The sequence below is a fragment of the Bidens hawaiensis genome, unplaced genomic scaffold (genome assembly GCF_021521415.1).
Source record: "Bidens hawaiensis isolate Kalapana, Puna unplaced genomic scaffold, B.hawaiensis_p1.1 tig00028232_1, whole genome shotgun sequence".
Classification (NCBI taxonomy): Eukaryota; Viridiplantae; Streptophyta; class Magnoliopsida; order Asterales; family Asteraceae; genus Bidens; species Bidens hawaiensis.
This window is the reverse complement of record NW_027494589.1, coordinates 190,653-197,058: the sequence shown is the minus strand read 5'-3', so window position 1 is coordinate 197,058 and position 6,406 is coordinate 190,653.

The window sequence follows — 6,406 nt, the reverse complement described above, 5'->3', positions numbered from 1 at the left end:
GATAGTGACCAGGCCTGCTGTGTACTATTCCTTTTCCACCAACTGCCGGCTACGCATGTGGTATGGCAGTAGTTGGTGAGTAGGCAGCGGCTAATAGTGACACAGTACAGGAGCATGCTGCTCGCCATACTGTTGTCAATAAGCTGTCGTATCTTTAGTCAGATCTTTTTCCCATACCTCGTTAGGTACAGTACAGAAGATCTTCCCGTATCGTACGGACTGGCTTATTTGGGCGGGAGTATTCCCCCTCCCGCCCTTGTGCGGGATTGTTCCCGGCTTTGCTCATTCCCTCAGGTGACACTGAGTGATTGAGAGCTAAGTGCCTTGTGCGTGTAGCCTTGCTGCGCGAGTGGCCTTCCCTGATGGCTTGTATCCGAGGCTGCGGGGACAGGCGGAGTCCTTCACCATTGGGAGGCATTTCCTGCGGGAACAGCTTGCGTACTGCGCGTAAGGACGTCACGTCTCTGAGCATGGTTGGTCCTGCGAATCCAGTTGGTTTCTGCGCAGACGTTCCTCTTCAAGGTGAGTCTTGCGGGTCCAACTGGGCTCTGCTGGGACCTACCTCTTCAAGTCCCCCCAGTCCAATGTTCTTCTCATGAGTGTTTAATAAAGTGAGGTGAACTTTTGGACTTAAGCAAAGGGTTTTGAAAAGGGTTTTTTAAGGTTTTCCATGGGGATTCCTCCCGCGGAAGTCCTTGTCACTTGCAGAAATTCCCGAGTTTCCTGCTTGGTCTTTGGGTATGATGCGGGTAGGTCTGTAACCTCCTCGCAAGTCAGGAGCGTTGAGTCCCACTTGTGTGGATTCTCCATGAGGTTTTAGTAGTTTTGAACATAGTGATCAATTATGTTAAAACCACCAATTCCATCCTGGAGCTTCAAACAACGTAGTTCTCGACGTTCCCGCTATGCGGGGATGTTATTTCCGTTTCCGCAAGCATTGCCCAGAAGATCCTTCTTGGTTTCAATTCCCAGCGGAGCGCTAGGTATGTGAAGGGTTTTGCCTTAACACTGTACCTGCGCTCGTCTTACGGTCACTTTACTTCCAAGGTATTCCTGGCGTCAATTCCCTGCGGGTGCTAGGTATGTGAAGGGTTTTGCCTTTACACTGTACCCGCACCCGTCTTATAGTTACTTGGTTGCCGAGGTATACTTGGCTTCAATTCCCTGCGGGTGCTAGGTATGTGAAGGGTTTTGCCTTAACACTGTACCCGCATCCGTCTTACGGTTACTTGTTTGCCAAGGTTTACTTGGCTTCAATTCCCTGCGGGTGCTAGGTATGTGAAGGGTTTTGCCTTAACACTGTACCCGCATCCGTCTTACGGTTACTTGTTTGCCAAGGTTTTCTTGGCTTCAATTCCCTGCGGGTGCTAGGTATGTGAAGGGTTTTGCCTTAACACTGTACCCGCATCCGTCTTACGGTTACTTGTTTGCCAAGGTTTTCTTGGCTTCAATTCCCTGCGGGTGCTAGGTATGTGAAGGGTTTTGCCTTAACACTGTACCCGCATCCGTCTTACGGTTACTTGTTTGCCAAGGTAAGGGGTATTTTCCCGCTTACTTTTTAATCTTTTTGAATTTTGAATTTTGAAATTCGAAGAGTTGGTGGAAGGATAAGAACAGTCCAAACCTCTGAAACGTCGTGCGACGGTTTCTTCTGACTGTGTCAGGACGTGCAGGAAGTTATGGTGACGTGACAGTACATGGTCATTCCAGAAGCTTTTTCAGGCGCGTGGGCGCGATTTTTCGGGCGCGTGGCCGCGAAATTAATGATATGCGTCCTGTCAACAGCTGTTGCCAGCTTGCTTTATGCCACGTGTCATAGTTTCATTGCACCTTCGTTTTCTCTCTCTTCCGCATTAATTTCATCGCATTAATTGCGATTAGTATATAAAGGGGGAGAGGGTTCTTTGTAATCCACACTTTCACTCTTCTCTTCATCTTCTAAGCGATTTCCGGCGAATACTCACCTTTTCAGGCAAGCATTCTCCCGAAATCGTTTTCTTCTTCTTTTACAAGATGTCTCGTGATCTCGAATCTACAGCTGATGACAAGGGTACCGCTGGCGAGTGCCAGTGTGCTCTGCCTGGCGATCTGTATCGGTACGTCGTCATGAAGTTCATGCTCGAGTCTCTCGAGCCTGAGTTTCCTGAACCCCATCAGACGGTGTACGATGCCCCCAGAGGCAAGATCGGGGTTTATGCTGCATTCTTTGTTTATGGGAATCTTTGGTTCCCATTGACAAAGTTTGTTTACCGTGTCCTTGAGAGGCACGGTGTTCATTTGACCGAGTTGCATCCCATGGCGATCGCCAAGATTCGCCACTTCGAGTGGGTATGCCGGATACTGGGCATTGAGCCCTATGTTGACCGCCTGATGACATTCTACACTTGGAGGTGCATCCAGGGGTGGTACACATTGACAACCCGGATCAAGGGTTTGAAGATTTGCGCAACCGAGCGCAGTCTTCGTTCGTGGAAGAGGGAGTTCTTCTACCTCTCTGCTCGCGCCATCCCCCTTGCCATGAAATTTAAGAACGGGCAAGTACTTCCCAGCCTTCACGCCTCCAACTACGAGGAGGCGGAATGGTTTTCGAAGATATCCCGAGTCCAATCTCCGGTTTACCGGTTTGCGGAGTCCGGGATGGTGATGCTGGGGATGAGCCGGGTGTGGAAGGCTGCCGATGCGCAAAAGATCCCAATCGTCCTCGAATACGGTTCGAACTCTGTTCCTTACGGTATGCTTTGTTTCTTTTTGTTGATTTTGAATTTCTTCTAACTTTTTTCTTGTTTATTTCAGAGGGGAACGACTTGCAGTCGCTCCTAAACCCGCGGGAGGCTGACGGTCCCGCTCGGATGGGTACTCGCGCTCTAGACGAGAACGAGTTGCCCATCCTAGAACAAACGGCGGATCGGTTCGTGGAGGTCTATCCGCTAGGCCATGAGATCCTTAGCGCCCGTCGGCCAGGTAAGGCGCTATTCGACCCTCGACCCCTCAATGTTGAAACCTCTGCTGGAATTCCTCTAATCGTATGTTCTGATGAGGAATCCGCAGATGGTCCTCCGTTGGTGCGGAAGAAGAAGGCTGCCGGCGGGAAGGGGAAGGAGAAGGTGGCCTCCACTGCCGATCCTGCGCCTCGGTCTGACTCGGAGACCGAGAGCGAAGAGGTGGCGGGGAATCCCGGTGGTGATAAGACCACCGCTCCGGAGGTTGCGACTGTCACCTCCGGAGAGCCAAAGAAGACGACGGTGACCGGCGCAAAGAGGCCAGCTCCATCGGGTTCGTCCCCGCCTCTCCGTACCTTTAGGCTCAAGAAAACCCGTAAGTACAACTTTAGCTTTTATCTTCATAGTTTAATATCGTTATAACACTTATATTCTTTACGCATGCGTGGATGTTGACGCATTCCAGGGTGGAGTGCAGAGTAGTACTTCTCCGCCAATGATGGTAGGCTTGGTCAGCCTACCTGAGGCGACGACCCAGGCGCCTGCGCCTGCTTCCGCTGGTTCAGTTGCTCACTCCTTTGAGCCGACTGTTCCAGCTTGATGACGTCACCGCCGGCTGTGAGTGCGATTTTTACAGCATCCTTCACCGAGCCGGCGGTTACTATTGCCGCGGATTCCGCGGCGGCGACCGCGGTGGCTGCTACCATGCCCCCGTCATCGGCAACGACGGCCGATCCATCAGGTACGCATGGGGCTTCTCGCCAATCTCTGCCACCTTCCCATCTGCCTGACCACTTGGATGGATTTCCCTTGGGTTCAGGTGATGGGTTCGGCGGCTATCGGCCTGTTATTGACCCTACAGGTGCGTAGGGTTCTTTTGGCCCTTTTTATATATTTTTTCTTTATCATCTTTTCCTAACTGCTTTATGTTTTTTGCAGTGTCGGATTCCAATGAAGTGTATGTTCCACGATGGAACATTCGCCGAGGAACAACCCTTCGCACCCCTGTGGAGTGCGTGGAATGGGCTCGTCACGCTGCTCCCAGTGGTGCGTTGGGGGAAGCCATGGCTAGCTACCAGGAGGGTAGGCTAAGCAATGAGCTTCGGGTTCTCCTGGCCCGGATGCAGCCGCGCGTCGAGCTGCTTTGTCGTGAAAACGACAAGTTGAAAGCAGCTCGCGTTAAAGAAGTGGCTCAGGCGCGGGCTGTCCGGGAGGAGAACCAAAGGCTTTCCGCCGTAGCTGCGGAAAAGGAGAAGGCCTTCAAGGCCCTCGAGGTTGAAGTTCAGGCACGACTCGAGGCCCGTTCCAAGGCTGCCCAAGCCGTTAATGAACAGCTTCGGCTGGCTAAGGAAACTGCAAGGAACGCTACCGAGAGGGCCACCAAGGCTGAAGCTGTTGCTGAGCCTCTACGCGTGGAGAATGAAGAACTTAAAGCCAAATTAGAGGCTCTCCAGCAGGCTCATGATGCCTTGGCGATGGAAGACGCCAAAAAGCTCCAAGAAATCCTGGACCAGAGGGGGGTGCTTGACCATGCTGAGCGTAAGCTGAAGGGCGTCGAAGAGGCTGCGGCTAAAGAAGTGTTGCTTGCCAACCTCAACAAGAGTGAAGCCGATCGCGCCCGTAACGAAGCTCAAGCTGCCCTCCAAGAAACCCTGGTTGCCAAGGAATGGCTTCTTCGAGAAGCGTTGTCTCAGGTATGTTTTCATGTCTTTACGCTTTTCTTTGTAAATAGAAAAGGTTTTGACACTTGTATATTTTCTTTTGTAGGTTGTGCATCGGGTCTTCTCAGAGACATCTTACGACGATGCTATGAGCGCAGCCCTCAACGCTTCTCACGAGGATGGGGAACAGGTCGGCTTCCTGCTTGGTCTAGGGTTCGTTGAGAAAGGCATCCCGCCTTCCAACTTCCCTTTGTACAATGTTGATACTGAAGCTGTTTACGACCAAGCAGTGAATCAGTACGCCGCCTTCCCGCATCCGGTGGTGGAGAAGGTGAATGAAGTTGCTGCTGCTGATGATGGGCTAGCTATCCTTAAGGCTTTCCTTGAACTGCCACGCTCTACTGACGGTGCTGGTCCAAGTGGAAGTGGCCCTGAAGCCTGATCCTGAAGATCCCTTCCCACTGCTAGGATAGATTTAGCTTGTATAGATTTATTTTCTTGTAGGCGGGTAGTTACCCGGCCATTCTTGTAATGAATCATTGTGAAATATAAATCTTTGTGCGGGTAAGACCGCTTCTTTTATTGGATTCCTTGCTTTATAAACGTTATATGACTTGCATACTTTAGTTTAAATTAGCAATTTTCCAAGTGTAGAATAAGTTAACCTTTGAACGTGGTAGATAATATGTGTGAAGTTTTGCTTCCTCTTTCGTGATTGTGCGGGTAGGACCGTCACTTGCACTTAGTAGGATGGCTAAACTTTACCCATATCTTACCTGCGTGTAGGTTTTCCTCATCTTTTCTTGAGGATAAGTTAACCTTTGAACGTGGTAGATAATAGGTGTGAAGTTTTGCTTCCTCTTTCGTGATTGTGCGGGTAGGACCGTCACTTGCACTTAGTAGGATGGCTAAACTTTACCTTTATCTGACCTGCGTGTAGGTTTTCCTCATCCTTTCTGAGGATAAGTTAACCTTTGAACGTGGTAGATAAATGGAAGTTTTGCTTCCTCTTTCGTGATTGTGCGGGTAGGACCGTCACTTGCACTTAGTAGGATGGCTAAACTTTACCCATATCTGACCTGCGTGTAGGTTTTCCTCATCCTTTTGTTAGAAATTCTGTTTTGAACCGTTCGACGCGCGGTTGTCAATAGGTTAGTGTTCAGTTCCCTTTTTTATGATTCATGCGGATAGACCGGCACTTTCATTTAATGGGACTGAACTTTTCCCCTTCAACTGACCTGCGTGAAGGTTTGTCGTTTTTTGGGTTTATGCGGGTTTTGCCGCCTTCCCCACGCAACGACTTTCCACGTATTTATGCGGTGAAAACCGGCATATCCGTGTTGAATAAATTAACCGTTCGACGCGCGGTTGTCAATAGGTTAGTGTTCAGTTCCCTTTTTTATGATTCATGCGGATAGACCGGCACTTTCATTTAATGGGAGGACTGAACTTTTCCCCTTCAACTGACCTGCGTGAAGGTTTGTCGTTTTTTGGGTTTATGCGGGTTTTGCCGCCTTCCCCACGCAACGACTTTCACACTTATGTACGCGGTGAAAACCGTCATTAGTGTTGATAGTTCATAAAAGTATAAATGTAAAATCATCAGCGTCGATGTTTTAAGGAGAATTATTTCCATTAGAAGTGGCTCTTGGTCTTTTCTTTACAAATTTGGAATTGATTTACATGCAAACTGTGTAAATTAGCTCCCTTCCATGTTGTTGGGATGGGAGTGCCATCGAGCCGATACGCACCTGGTTCGGGATCTCGTTCTTTACGCAGCATGTAGTCTCCACATTGAAGCTGGAA